Source organism: Malaclemys terrapin, chromosome 4, assembly GCF_027887155.1.
Source record: "Malaclemys terrapin pileata isolate rMalTer1 chromosome 4, rMalTer1.hap1, whole genome shotgun sequence".
Taxonomy (NCBI): domain Eukaryota; kingdom Metazoa; phylum Chordata; order Testudines; family Emydidae; genus Malaclemys; species Malaclemys terrapin.
This window is the reverse complement of record NC_071508.1, coordinates 62,931,517-62,946,794: the sequence shown is the minus strand read 5'-3', so window position 1 is coordinate 62,946,794 and position 15,278 is coordinate 62,931,517. Positions and strand designations below refer to the sequence as shown.

At 39.8% G+C, this 15,278-nt stretch overlaps 1 protein-coding gene across 9 annotated transcripts in view; it reads right to left on the bottom strand.

Annotated features, from left to right (window-relative positions):
• Positions 1–15,278, bottom strand: part of IMMP1L (inner mitochondrial membrane peptidase subunit 1) — a 71,745-nt gene that overhangs the window by 44,174 nt on the left and 12,293 nt on the right. For 5 of the 9 annotated variants that reach the window (XM_054025949.1, XM_054025945.1, XM_054025943.1 and 2 more), the window contains one exon: positions 11,827–11,978. The exons of 2 other annotated variants lie outside the window; for them this stretch is intronic. The gene's annotated coding sequence lies outside the window, so the exon portion shown is untranslated. Of the gene's footprint in view, positions 1–3,629; positions 3,672–11,826; positions 11,979–15,278 lie in introns of all 9 variants that reach the window. 2 more of the 9 variants (XM_054025947.1, XM_054025951.1) reach the window with 1 other exon arrangement.

The window sequence follows — 15,278 nt, the reverse complement described above, 5'->3', positions numbered from 1 at the left end:
GACATGGCTACTTCTGTGAGCGTGAGGCAAGCTGCTACATCAGAACCTGTTTCAGTAAACCCATCTTTAAAAATGAAATAATATTTACTTACTTACGTCACAAGCTTGTTGTGCTTATTTATCTTTGTAAAGTATCTTGAAGATGAAAAGTGATAGACAAGTGCCAAGAATTGCTATAGTACATATCTCACCAAGCTCCTTATACAAATATAGACTTATAACCAAACAATAAAGCTTACAAGAATTACTATATTTAAAAAGTTTAATCAAAGAAATCTATAATTGCTCTGTCTTTTCTTCCACGCCATCTCAATTCATGGACTGCCATTCCCGAGCAGATCTGCCAGGCCTAAACTTTTATTCAAATCTTCATAAGGGATTTGAATGTGGAGAGGGGTAGGGATGTTGTGGACCTGCTCAGACCTTGCATTCAGTGCAGAGGGGCCAGCATGGGAGAAGGCACAGAGCAATTATCACTTTTCAGATATAACTCTTTAAATACATTGTTTGCCCAAACCTTTTAGAAATATTAGTTCTTTAAAGGATAATCCTTTGGTTATAAATATAAATTTGTATGTAAGAATCTCAATATGGTATGTAATTTAACATATATAGGAACAATGATTTTTATAAATCACTTTTCATCTATACACCGACATATAAAGATTAACAATCCTAAATTGCTCTGCCACCAAGCTATTATAGTTAAACAATGATTTAAAGTTTTGTATCAGAGCTGTTATATCCGTTTATCAGTTAAAACCAAAAATCAGAAGCCCTACAGAAACAGTATGTGTGACTCAAATGTGACTTGTACCACAAGTATGGACATTGGTTAAAACACAAACAAGGCATAATACTCAGCTGTAGCTGCTGGCAGAGGGCTAGCAGTGCTATTTGCAAGGACTGCTGCTGGAACTCCACAAGAGATCATATCCATGCATGAAATAATGTTGGCATATGCCTCCATTTTCACTACCACACCCATTACTCAAATTTCTCAAAAATCTCCATAGAAACTGTTCTTGATGGAAAACTGCATTTTTGACTAGTAACTATTTAAAAAGGTCAGGCCATCATGAAGCCTGGTGGTAGCCTATTCTTTTAGCTATTTGAATATGCAGATGGCGACTGAATATCTGGATGCTACTGGCTTACTAAGGTGATGACATCTCAAAGTGCCAAATAATGTGTTCAGATAGTAGATAACATCCTACAAATATGCTGGTAGCTTCCCTCAGTCCAACTTGGTTGGGCTTAGCACTTGCTGCATGATTTTGTACCACACTGAATAAGATTTGTTTTATTTCTTGTGACAAAGAAATATAATGTGTCTAGCCATCTACATCTATGGGAATCCATATTTTAAACATCTGATGGGATATTGTAGGCCCACAACTTTCCTTGTATTCGTCACTACTTGCACATGTGCATAAACCAAACGTATCTCTAAACAATGAGACATAGTTCTCAAACAACTTTGTCCCAAGTCCATAAACAGTCTGACTTCATACCAACACCTTTGCCTTCCCAATCCAAGATTTTCACAGTCATGTTTACCCTACTGTTGAGCTTATCCAGTCTGAATCAACATTTTATTAGGGCATCACTGCTTGTCTCTCTAGAAGAAATATACATATTACTATATAATGGGGGGGGGAGGGAATTCTCACAGTACCCATAATGACAAGGTCAAAATTCATTGTGCTGGAAGAAATAAATAATATTTGGACTAACTACATTTTAATATCTACTTTTGAGCTATTTCCACTTAATTACCATAGTTGACCTAGTCCACTCCAACCTGAGGACTTCCTGCATCTCAGCTAATATATTTTATGTTGCTCAATTTAAAACTGTCATGTTAGACCCTGCTATTGAAAATTAATCTGCTGAAAAACAACAATTTGTGACACTGGCAATACAGATTCCATATTCCACATCTAATAGGAGTTGATTGTAAAAACATATTAAATATTAGAAACTAAAATTTTTATTTTACAGACAGTGCACCAATTCTACTGGGTAACAGAAAGGTGGACTCCCACATCTAGTATATGAACAATAGGATCCTGCACCACTGAAGTCAGTGGGAGATTCATCACTGGCTTCAATGGGTGCAGGATCAGATCCCTATTTAGGAAAATGTCAATCTGGCAGAAGAGAAACTTCAGCAGATGGCAAAATTGCTGTGAGAAAAATACTTCTGTTCTTCTCTAAAAAAAAATTACATGCAACTTTAATCTGGACTCAGGCAGCCTACTGTCGGTCACAGTACTATATTCACTAAAGCGGGGGTGGGCAAACTTTTTGGCCCAAGGGCCACATCTGGATATGGAAATTGTGTGGTGGGCCATGAATGCTCATGAAATTGGGGGTTGGGGGGCAGGAGGGGGTGAGGGCTCCAGGTGGGAGTGTGGGCTCTGGGGTTGGGCTGGAAATGAGGAGTTCAGGGTGCAGGAAGGGGCCCCGGGCTGGGGACGGTGGGTGCTCCAGCTGGGGTGGGGCTGGGAATGAGGGGTTGGGGGTGCAAGAGGGTGCTCTGTGCTGGGACCGAGAGATTCAGAGGGTGGGAGGGGAATCAGGGCTGGGGGTTGAGGTGCAGGAGGGGGTTAGGGGTGCAGGCTTTGGCCGGCGCTTACCTCAAGCAGCTCCCGGAAGCAGCGGCATGTCTCCCCTCTGGCACCTACATGGAGGTGCAGCCAAGCAGCTCTGCATGGTGCCCTGTCCACGGGCGCTGCCCCTACAGCTCCCATTGGCCACAGTTCCCAGCTAATAGGAGCTGTGGGGGTGGCACTTGGGGCAAGGGCAACATGCGGAGCCCCCTGGCTGCCCCTCCACATAGTAGCTTGAGTGACCACATGCCTCTGCTTCCAGGAGCCATGCGGAGCCGTGGCACATGTGGAGTGGGGCAAGCCCCAGACCCTGCTCCCCAGAGAGAGCTCAAGGGCCAGATTAAAACGTCTGAAGGGCCGGACGTGGCCCCCAGGCCGCAGTTTGCCCACCCTGTACTAAAGTGTCCGTGGATTGCTTCTTCAATTGATTTTTGTTATACAGATTTTTTTTAATTTAGAAATTACTGTAGAGCTATACCACCATCTGAAGCATTACTGTTTGTTTCTGGATAATGCAAAATAGATGGGCAGCTCTCCACAGGGAATCTCTGTAGAAAAAATAATAATTCAACAAGCAATGAGAACCAGGAACCTGAAAAAAAGTTTTGAAAGTGATCACATCATAAGCAACCAATTACTTGTGAGGATCTGGGCAGCCCTCAGATCTGCAGCGTAAGTATTTGGCAGCATCCAGGTCTCACTCTGGCCTGGAGATGACCAACAAAAACACACTTTCCAATAAAATGCTGGCTGTAGTGCTGAAGAACTCTATTAGTACTGTCCATACTCCAGCACTTGTTGAGATGGCTGATTTTTAATGGAAAGACAGATGATCAGTACAGACTCAGTCTGTAAAAACATGAAAAGCAAAAAGCAAAAAACAAAACACAACGCTTAGGGCCCAATTTCTTCAAAACCTCAACTGTGTCAATTCCTAACCTGCCCAATAGCAGAAAACACCTGGGAAGATACAGCAGCAACTAGATACTGTACTTAAGTATTGATTGTTCTTACCTGTACACATTTATAAAAGAGATATCTGATGATTCGGACAGTCTAAAATAAAATCCCAAAATAAATATAATGGGTATTTTGTTTTACATTAGGGGAATTCATTGCAAAGTGAAATACATATACTAATCACAACCAAACAAATTTATATGGATATACATATATTAGTTATTATTTATATATTACCTGCATATCTTAAAACATCCCCAAGTGTTCATATTCACACATGAAGCCACCCGCAACACAAATTAGCATTTAGTCCATGGACATTTTTGGTACTGCATCGTAAGGTTTTCAGATATATTAATATTATCTTGGCAAAACTGTCACAAAAATTCACCAGCTCATGCACAAAATTTATTCCCCACACTTTCCATGATGATTACGATGATGATGATGATGATGATGAAATAACTGACTACATTTTACTCCTTCTGGGCAAGTAAAATTTTGTAAGGTTCATTTATATTCCACATTAATATGTGTTTTATGTATCAGAAATAATGGACCTGGTTTTTAAAAGTGCTGAACACTCAGAGCTCCTTGCAGGATGATTAAAGTCACCAGCAAATTACAGTAAATCACCAGTTATAATCATGATTTAAATCAGAAACAGGAAACCTTGATTTAAATAAATTGATTTTAATCTTGTTTTGCATTTGTACATTTTAGTTATTTTCCTAAAGAAGGGATGATTCTCACTGGTTGGTAACCATTCAAAAGTGTTGATTTGCAACTAAATATAGCCTATGCATTAAATTTGGTGCTTCTTTTTTCTCACCAGGATGCACTGTATCTATGCACATTTATTTAAGCAATTATGTAGCATTTACAGCATTTATCCAGATTCTTAACTTTGACATTTTTATTGTTTTAGAAAATGATGAATGATGTATGTCTTATTTACTAGTTTATTTATTTTTTACTTGTGATTTATGACAAGCTTTATTTGGATGAAAATTTAACTAAAATTCACACTTTTTTGTTAAATAAAACACGCTTAAATATGCTAGAAACATGAAAAAAGTTTATAAAAAAGTTGATTAAAACATGTTTTGCATTTCAAGCTAACATTTGTTAAAGTTAGTAAATTAAACTGATTACTTCTGGTACTATGTCCTTCAATATATTGGAACTAGTAGATTTCATCTTTTCATACCTAGTTTTCATCATAGATGGGAAAAAGAAAAGTAAGTTTTCCTGCTTTTTCAACTCCCAATTGGTTTCTTAGCCTAGCCATTGAACTGAACTAGTTGAATAAACTGAAGTGAAGAAATTATTCTCTCTGTAACTACAGAAGAGGTTATTGCTGTCAAAATCTGGTTAAGCACTTCAACAAACTCTGGTTTCAGGTGCTAAGACAGTGATTTCTACCAGTTCAGTGACTTTCTTTAAAACTTGGCAGCATCTATGGTCTACTTAACAATATTTTTGTATTTAGTTTAAATTATTTTAATAGATAAGGAGTTAAGGCCATAACATAGGTTGCCAATTTCAAATATGTTTATTTTAAAAATGAGAAATTTATTTAATTTTAAAAATCTAATTCTTATGTTTTTAAATAATCAATTTTTATCTGCCTCAGGTCCTCATTACCTGCAAATGGAGTTGTAGATACTCAGCAATTGAGAAAATCAAGCCCTTTCTCATTTCTGGATCCTAATTCTTCAGTGAGGTTCACCTGGGAAGACCCCTGCATGGAGCACACTGCAGGATCAGGCCCAGATGTCATCACAAACATTTTCCTTTGTTTTTTTCAAACCCTTCTCATTTGTGGTCATACGTTGAGACTATATACATATTAACTTTACAAAATTAAGATTTATACATCTCATCTTTTCTTATAATAAATATACTGAAGATATTTTCTTTCAATTACTTTTCCAATTTCCAAGGCGCTTATCACAATGGTATCTCAGTGCTGTTCAGCTTATATTTCATTATGACCTTAAGTATTCCACGTGCATCAAGTACTATACTGTACATTTTTATGGATCTACCATTTGATTGAAAGTCACAAATATATTGCATATTTAATATTTGTACAGAAATTACAATGGTTATTTTAGTAATCACTGTTTTCAAGTTCTGCATTTATTCAGCCAACAATTATTCTTTATAATATATGATATAGAGCATGGTTACATAGCATAAAACATGATGTCCCACAATGTATGTATTCATTTTAAATTTTAAAAAGCTGTTTAAATTCAGCATAGATCCAAATTATTATTGCTGTCAAGTATCCCCACAGAGAAGCATACAGTGAGCATCCAAATGCTTTCCAAAGAAAATCGTATTGGTATCTCTTACAGAAACACAAATCTAAGCATTTTTCAATTGAATGGTTTGTCAGCTTATTATTAATTATTATTATTATTTTTACATATTAAGACAACACCAAATCTTTCAGTGTCTGAACTGCCAGGATTAAATAGTCTTTCTAGTTGTTGGCTGAAGATACTAGACTTTCAAACCCATCCCGGCTAGTATAAAGATCAGGAAAATGAAGCCATCTTCTTTGCAATCATAATCCCTGACCCATGCTGTTAGATACTTAGGAACATCTAAAGAAGCAAACTACCTTGTTTCAGCTCACAGCATGAATACAGCAGGGAGCTGCATCACATGACTACTAGCCCTACCTAGTCAGGTGACTCAACAGCTAATCTGATTTGGTGACTATAAAACTTTAATCAGTACAGTCTATTGCTATCACATTCCAGAACTGATGAGGGAAGAAGCTTTCGAATATAATGGCAGACACCAGTAAGAAGATTATGAACAGGAATGCCATTGATGACAATGCAGTTTTCTAATTATCTATCCCGTACATACACCAAGCAGAGAGAAATACTACTGAAAATAAACTGGACATACAGATTTAGAACAAAATGCAGTGTAGTATTTTATTCAAATTTGGATCACCGCTTATCTTTCATGCCTTATGAAGACCACAGAATGAAGTGAATCCTTACTAATGCTCGGAAATTAGATATTTAAAATAATCCATCTGTAGTTCAAATCTGGCTCAGGTTGGTAATAGTCAAACATCATTAGCCTTTGATCGCTGTTAAGTGGCTTTTTAATTTTTACTTTAGCTATTTAGCTGCCTATCCAAAGCTGTATGTGCATTACACAGGTTAAAAGGCAAATTATATTGGAATATGTCAAAAAAATAATACAAGAATGGAACCCCCCCCCCCCCAAAAAAAAACCATCAACCCTCAGAACAGCCAACCACACACAAACACACACACACACACACACAAGGTAACTGGATCTGAGGTGTCCTACCTCCCAGGGATGTGCCCTAATCATCAGGCTATAGAGTCATTCTCTCTCTCTCCCTCTTGCCCAATGACTGTTCCACAGTGGATAAACAGTCATTGGGACAGAGAGAGTGTGAGAAGGACTCTGTAGTCCTGCGCTTAGCCTTAGGGCATCTACCTGGGAGGTGGGAGACCCAGAGTCCAGTTCCCCTGCTCCAATCACTCTTTCATTATTTTCCCAGAGTAGAATAGCTTCAACAGAAGAGACTGATTTTCCCACATCAGAATATCCCATAGCTCAGTGGTCAGCACACTCTCCTGAGAAGAGAAGACCCCCCCCCCCTGTTCAAATCCTTCTACTAGACAGGTAGAATTAAACCTGGGTCTCCCACATCCCACGTGAGTGCTCTAACCACTGCGCTAAAAATTACAGAGTGGGCTCCTCCTCCAGCTATTTTGTGTGCAGTGAGGCAAGCATCTAACTCATTCCTGCAAGAAATGCTTTAGACGCCTAAGCCACCTGACTCCAGGCAGCGAGTTCCTGTTTCTGAATCGCTAAGCAGACAGCTGCCTCCTTGTAGTCTGGGTTTAGGCACCTGTACAGGTAACTTGGCTTGTGGACCGAGCATTGTTCCTGTGATTTTCTAGCCACCTAAAAGACAGATGCTGTGACTCTCAGCACTGGAACACCTATGTCCTTTCATGAACCCCACCCTGTGAGTCTGGATGCTGTAGCTTTTTATAAACTGAAGGTTTTGAGTGTTACTCTATGGTAATGAACTACAACCAGAGGGGGAGTAGCATACACTTTGACTTTCCCTAGGGTGCTCGACCCCCGCTCCACCTAGGTCCTGCCCCCACTCCACCACTTCCCCAAGGCCCCACCTCTTTCCACCCCAGCTCCACCTCTGTCCCGCTTCTTCCTGCCCCCAAGGAGTCGGTGCCTATGCAGAGTAGTACTGTGAAAATGCCAGATTTGATGGTGGTCTATTTGAGGCATTACAAAAGGAGAAACTGAGGCAATAGTAGGGCCCAAAAACAGACCAGTAAGTCCTGCATCGGTAACCTTTTTGCCAGTTTCAGTGACGAGACTAAGGATTGAATGGACATGTGGAACTAACTTCTTCTCACAACTAAGGAAACTTATGCTGCTATCTAGAATACTTTTTGGTGACTTAAAAAAAAAAAAAAAATTCAGGTCTTCAAACTTACCAAATCTTGTACCTTTTGCAAACAATACATGCATTCATCAGAGTTTGAAAAAACAAATACTGTAAATTGCCAGATATTTACTGAGCCAAAAAACTGTAATATGCGCTGGATAATCCTGAATATGTTTGCTAAGGTACAACTCTAACCAGGAGGCCTCAGTATGAGTATCAAATCTTGCTCACTTTTTGTTTAATTTTTTGCCGATTATCCTTTTGTCAAAAATGAATATGCACATATAAAACCTAAAAGGAACAAACAATTGTGTTCAAAGAGTCACTACTGCATAATTTAATCAATTAAGTATCTGTTTATCGAACTCATTTTTTCCAAAAAATGTATCATACAATGAGATGACTCAATGCATGCAAAAGCTAGTGAAAAGGAGCCCAAGTTCATCCCTGGTGTAAACTCATTGACTTCAATAGGCTTTCATCAGGAATGAATTTGGCTCAAATAAAATCACTTTGTATGAAGAAAAGGTCCAAGTAGAGGTTAGATGTCTACTTTTTTTGGAGGGGCAGGGCAGGGAAATGCCTCTATCTGTCCCACCTCCTACTGTTCTGATCCTACTAATAAGTGAAACAGAAATAAGCCTTCTAACAATCAATGAATAGCAGTTAACATGGAACACCACCAAGGGCAGGGAGAATACAACACGAGTGAAAGGGTCTAGAGTTTGCAGAAAAGAAGTTATCAGTGAGCATAGGAGGAGTGGAAGGCATTGGCATACAAGAGGATGAGAACAACATTGAATAAAAGTAAAAAAAAAGAAAGAAAATGAAAACAAAAAAGGACCATAATAGAATAAAATACAGAGAAAAGACAAAGAAGAGAAAAGATGGTCAGTAAGTGGCAATCTTCCTAATGTACAGTGTTAGCCTGCTCAGGAAGTTGGGAGAGTGCTCAGTGTTCATAGCAATTATGGATGAGAAGTTGTTGACCAGCTAGCTATTGCGTATGACGTGATCCAAACAAAACATGTCTTAATGCAGATCTGCATGATGACTTAGATCATGTACCACACTGAAGACAGAGAGGCCTATATCTGAAACATGTAAGTATTTCCCATACTTAGTAGAGCATTTAAAGTACATTTCTCTGCTCTTCTGCTGTTAACTAACCCAGTGCATGACACAGATCTGGTAGGGGGAAGGTGAGTGAGCACAAAATTAAAAAAATTAGAAAAGTCTTTTAAACAATGTTTTGAGCAAACTGTAAAAACTGAAGGAAGTGCTCGATTTATGTATCCAAGTTGGCTGCTGGGGTTCTCCTGTTGGCTGAGATCACATGACCCTGTGTGTTTAAAAGAAAACTTAGCTGAAGATAATTGAGGCCATAGCTCATATTAAAAGTATAACCAGTCCATAGTAAAAAGTATAACTGCATGATAGCATAAGTTATCTGTCATGCCTAGCGGCATCTATTTTTCAACTCTTTTTCATATGAAGTTCTATAACTGTGTTAAGACCTTTGTACATTATAAATGTAACTGCCAGTGAACTGGTTATCTGGTTAAAATGTGTAGTTGCAAGAACATGATTAAGTCCCATCCACACTAAAAGCGTAAATGACTTTTTAACTGGTCGGGTGGAGGGGGCGGGGAAGGAAATTAGTGTTGTTACTGGGTCCTCCCCCACACAGTTATATTTGTATGTAAAATAGTGTTACAATTAGTCTAACTCTGTTCCCTTTAACTGTCTTATACACACTAGCAATACAATGTCTTTATTAATCACCTGGAAAGAGGATGGAGTAGAGAGCATTTTCAGAAGACACAGTTATTCTGGTTAATCAAGACCAGAGAAGAGTGAGAATTTTAGGATGACCTCCCCAAACTAGGCAAATAGGCAACATGATGGCAGATGAATTCACTAGTGACAAATACAAACTAATTCACAATTAAATAATTGAGCTACTAAAGTTGGGTTCTTAACATAGGCGGTGAGTTCCATATTCACGTGGTGCTCGGGCAGCAATATTAAGAGCCAGGGGCCCAAGTCCAGCAATACTTGGGGCCAGGTGTCCCCTCCGGCCTCACCTGCAGCCCCCCCACGCCTTCCCTGGGTGTCCCCTGGCCCCGACTTGCCGCCCGCCTTTCCCGGGCCCCTGGAGCAGTGTCCCTGTCTCTTCCATGTGCTGCCTCCCGGCAGCAATTGCTGCCGCAGGGTCCTAGTGCCCCCCATCTCCACTGCCAGGGCAGACTGACTCTGAGCCTGCCCTTCCCCCTCAGACCCTTCCCTTTTCCAATGGGACCCTCCAGCAGCACAGGGGACCCCCCTGCCCGCAGTCACTGCTCCTGCCCCATGCTGGGCAAGGAGGCAGCCCCATGGGGGGAGGGATAGCTCAGTGGTTTGAGCATTGGCCTGCTAAACCCAGGGTTGTGAGTTCAATCCTTGAGGGGGCCACTTGGGGATCTGGGGCAAAATCAGTACTTGGTCCTGCTAGTGAAGGCAGGGGGCTGGACTCGATGATCTTTCAAGCTCCCTTCCAGTTCTAGGAGATGGGATATCTCCAATGATGATGGAATCCCTCACCCCCAGTGAGGCTACAGTCGGGGCAACAGCAGGGGAGGAAGCGCATGCAGCGCCCCCTGGCAAACTCACCACAAGGGAGGCGAGGGAGATTCCTGGACCTGAGAGGAACCCTAGGAGCACATGCAGTGACAGTGGTGGGGGTGAGTGTGCTGATGGGGGAGGGCAGGAAAGGGGGGCTTGTCGCCCAGAGCTTGCTGCTGCCGGCAGGGAAAGAGCTGGGGGAAGTCCACCTCTCTGGCCCCTGTCCCAGAGCAGCCTGCCTGCACCCCAAACTCATCCCCAACTCTGCCCCACCCCAGAGCCCACACCCCGTCAGAGCTTTCACCCACCCCACCGCACCCTCAACCGTCTACCCTAACCCCTCCAGCACCCTAAATACCTTATCCCCAAGTCCCAGCCAGAGCCCTCACCCCCCACACTCCTACTCTCACCCTGAGCCCCTCCCACACCCCAAACCCCTCATCTGCAGCCACACCCCACAGCCCTCACCCCTGCACCCCAATCCCCTGCCCCAGCCTAGGGCCTGCACCCCAGACCTCGTCTCACCCAAACTCCCTCCCAGAGCCTTGGGCAGGTGGTGGGCGGAGTTTGGGAAGGGGCAGGTTCTGGGCACCACCAAAATTTCTACAAACATGCCATGCCTGGGGTTCTATTAACAATATCATCTCAAGAAAAAGATTAGGACTTGGTATGTAGCAGTGGTCAAGAAGTCAAACAAATTACTAGGATACATAAAGTGTGATGGAAAGTAATACAGAACATATAATGAAATTATATAAATCATTGGCACATCCTCACCTGGAATTCTGTGTTCAGTTCTGCTCATCTCATCACAAAAAGAATATAGCAGAAATAGACGTGGTTCAGTAAACTATCACGGGCATAGAATAACTGTCATATGGCATGATTGAAACGACTGGTATTATTTACCTTAAGGAGGAGTTGAATAATGATACAAGTATATAGGGTAGATAAATAACAATTGAATTTTTTTAAATGTAAATACAGGGTTTTTTTTGTTAAAATTCAATTTGAAATTATGATAACCTAGGATAAGGCCTTAACTTCTTATAATCTATTAAAATAATAGAAATTAAAATAAAACATTAAATAGTACATGTTTGCTGACAAGTTTTAAAAATATTCAGACTACTGAACTGATGGCAGTCACTGGCTAAGCACCTGAAACCAGAGTCTGTTGAAGTACGAGACCATCTTTTGTCAGAAGTAGCCTCTTCTCCAGTTAGAGAATATTTTCTTCATTTTAGTTTATTCAACTCTAAGAAACCAATTGGGAGTTGAAAAATCAAGAAAGCTTGATTTCTTCTTCCAATCTATGAAAAAAAAATAGGTGAGAGTGGATGAGTTCTACTAGTTCTAAAATCTTGAAGGACATAGTGACCCAGAGACAATCACTTCATGTTTTGAAAAACTTTTTTGTTGTGTATCCATAACATTTAAATTAAACAATTAAAATGCTGGTTTTCCATCCAAATACAGCTTGTCACAAATCACAAGTAAAAAATTAATCATCTAGTAAATAAGAATTACATCCATTCACCATTTTCTAACGTGGTGTGACAGACCCAGACCAATGGGGTACAGGAGTCTGGTAGAGGGCAAATATACTGGTCACTGGATGAGTAGTTTTCTGTTCCCTGAGTGACCAGAGCAGGGGCTGCACTAGAGTAATCAGGAACCTGCTAGAACCAGTTATGGCAGGCAGGCTAATTAGGACACCTGGAGCCAATTAAGAAGAAGCTACTAGAATCAATTCAGGCAGGCTAATCAGGGCACCTGGGTCTTAAAAGGAGCTCACTTCAGTTTGTAGTGAGAGTGTGAGGAGTTGGGAGCAAGAGGTGCAAGGAGCTGAGAAGGAGTGCTGCTGGAGGACTGAGGACCACAAGCATTATCAGACACCAGGAGGAAGGTCCTGTGGTGAGAATAAGGAAGGTGTTTGGACGAGGCCCTGGGGAAGTAGCCCAGGGAGTTGTAGCTGTCATGCAGCTGTTACAGGAGGCACTATAGGCAGCTGCAGTCCACAGGGCCCTGGGCTGGAACCCAGAGTAGAGGGCAGGCCCGGGTTCCCCCCAAACCTCCCAATTGACCTGGACTGTGGGTTCTTCCAGAGGGGAAGGTCTCTGGGCTGTTCCCCAACCCACATGGTGAATCTCTGAGGCCAGAAAATCCACCAATAAGCACAGGACCCACCAAGATAGAGGAGGAAATTTGTCACAGTGGTAAAAAAATGTAAAAATTAAGACTCTGAATGTGAGTTAAGCTATATAATTGACTATATAAATGCATGTACATTAGTGTATTTTCCTGTTTAGCAAAAAACAAAAAAAATGCCACCACCAAATTTAATATGAGGTCTATATTTAGTTGCAAATCAATATGATAATAGTTAACAACAAACAAGAACCAATCTTTCTTTAGGAAAACAACTAAAATATTATAAATGCAAAACAAAATTAAAATTGATTATTTAAATCAAGGTTTCCTGCTTGCCAATTTAAATCATAATGATTATTAGTGATTTAATTAAGACAATTTAAATCAATCCACCCTATATGTATACAAAATATTAACGGCATTGAAAAGGTAGATTAGGAGCTTCTGTTCACTCGATCTCCTAATAAAAGGGGAGGGTAAAAAGAGGGAAGACTGAAAACTCATGTAGCACAAAATCAAGATGTTGAGAACAAAATTAATCAAGAAAGAAAAAGACATGAAGAGAAGAAATTCTTTAATTGGCTATACACCAATGCTAGAGCCTGGATAACAAATAAGAGGAATGGGTACTGCTCATTTATTAGCATAAATTAGATCTATAACTGAAATCCGGTGGGATGATCTGCATGACTGGAATGTTAAAAATCAATAGTTATATCCTATGTAGGAAGGACTGAGTAGGCAAAAGGGGAGGAGGAGTGGCTTATGTTAAAAATGGCATTGCATGTTTCCAAGTTACTGGTAACATAGAAGGAAATGATCTGAATGCCTGTGGATCAATGTCCTAACAAAGAAAGCACAAAATGGCATATTACTTTGTCTGCTACAAACTACCAAATCATATTTGGAAACAGAATGCCTGGCTCCTTATGCATCTATCTCTAATGTGAAGCAGAAAATCTGTGTGAATATGGCAGACTTTTATTTGAATGGCATAAGGCCTCATGGTGCCAGTAATAAAACATCCTTGGAATCTCTACATATTATAGATAATAGATGCCTAAATGAAAAAATGTTGCATCCGACATGGGAGAATTCAATATTAGACCTTGTCTTGACAGATAAAGAGGAACTGATCACAGAACTAAAAATTAATGTTTGTTTAGGTACAAGTGATCATGACTTAATCACATTTATAATGTGCCAACAGAATAAAGTCCAGACCAGTAATACATATACTTGGTACTTTAAAAGGGCCAATTTCACAAAGCTGAAAACAATTATGAGCCAAATCAGCTGAAAGGAAGAATTTAATCAGAAAAATGTGAATGATAATTCTGAATTGTTTAAGAACACTTTATTAGAAGCCCAAAAAGCCACAATCACAAAATCGAGGAAGGTCATATTGGTTAAAAAACCAACCTGGTTTAGAGGGGAAGTGAAGGAAGCTATAAAATCTATAACAAATAAAAGAAAAGGGAAGCTGATAGTAATGAACATAAATCAGAAGTTAGGAAATATAGAAAATTGGTAAGGGAAGCTAAGGGATACAAAGAGAAATCTATGAACAGAGTTAAGAACAATAAGCAGTTTCTAAAAGTATATCGGGAACAAAAAGAATCCTGACAATAGTATTGGTCCATTAGTAGATGGAGATGGTAAAATTATCAGTAATAATGCAGAAGAGTCAAAAGGGTTCAATAAGTATTTCTGTTCTGTATTTGGGAAAAAACAGATGATGTACTCATATCATATGATAACACTCTTTCCTTTCTACTAGCATCTCGGGAGGATATTAAACAGTAGCTAGTAAAGTTAGACATTTTAAAATCAGCAAGTCCGGATAACTGGTATCTGAGAGTTTTAAAAGAGCCCGCTGAGAAGCTTGCTGGACCATTAACGTAGGTTTTAATTAAGTCTTGGAACACTGGGGAAGTTCCAGAAGACTGTAAGAAAGCTAATGTTGAGCTAATATTTAAAGAGAGAAAACAGGATGACCTGGGGAATTATAGGCCTGTCAGTCTGACATCGATTCTGGGTAAGATAATGTAGCAACGGATATAGAACTCGATTAATAAAAAATTAAAGGAGAGTAATATAATATATGGATTTATGGAAAACAGATCTTGTCAAACTAACTTGATATCTTTTTTTTTTTAATGAGATTACATATTTGGTTGATAAAGGTAATAGTGTTGCTGTAATATACTTTGACTTTGGTAAGGCATTTGGGTTGGCACCACACAACATTTGGATTAAAAAAACTAGAACAATATATAATTAATATGGCACACATTAAATGGATTAAAAGCTGGCTAACTGACAGGTCTCAAAACGTAATTCTAAATGAGGAATCATCATCAGATATATATTTTTCTAATGGGGTCCCACAGGGATTGGTTCTTCACTCCCACACTATTTAACATTTTTATCAAGAACCTGGAATAAAACATAAAATC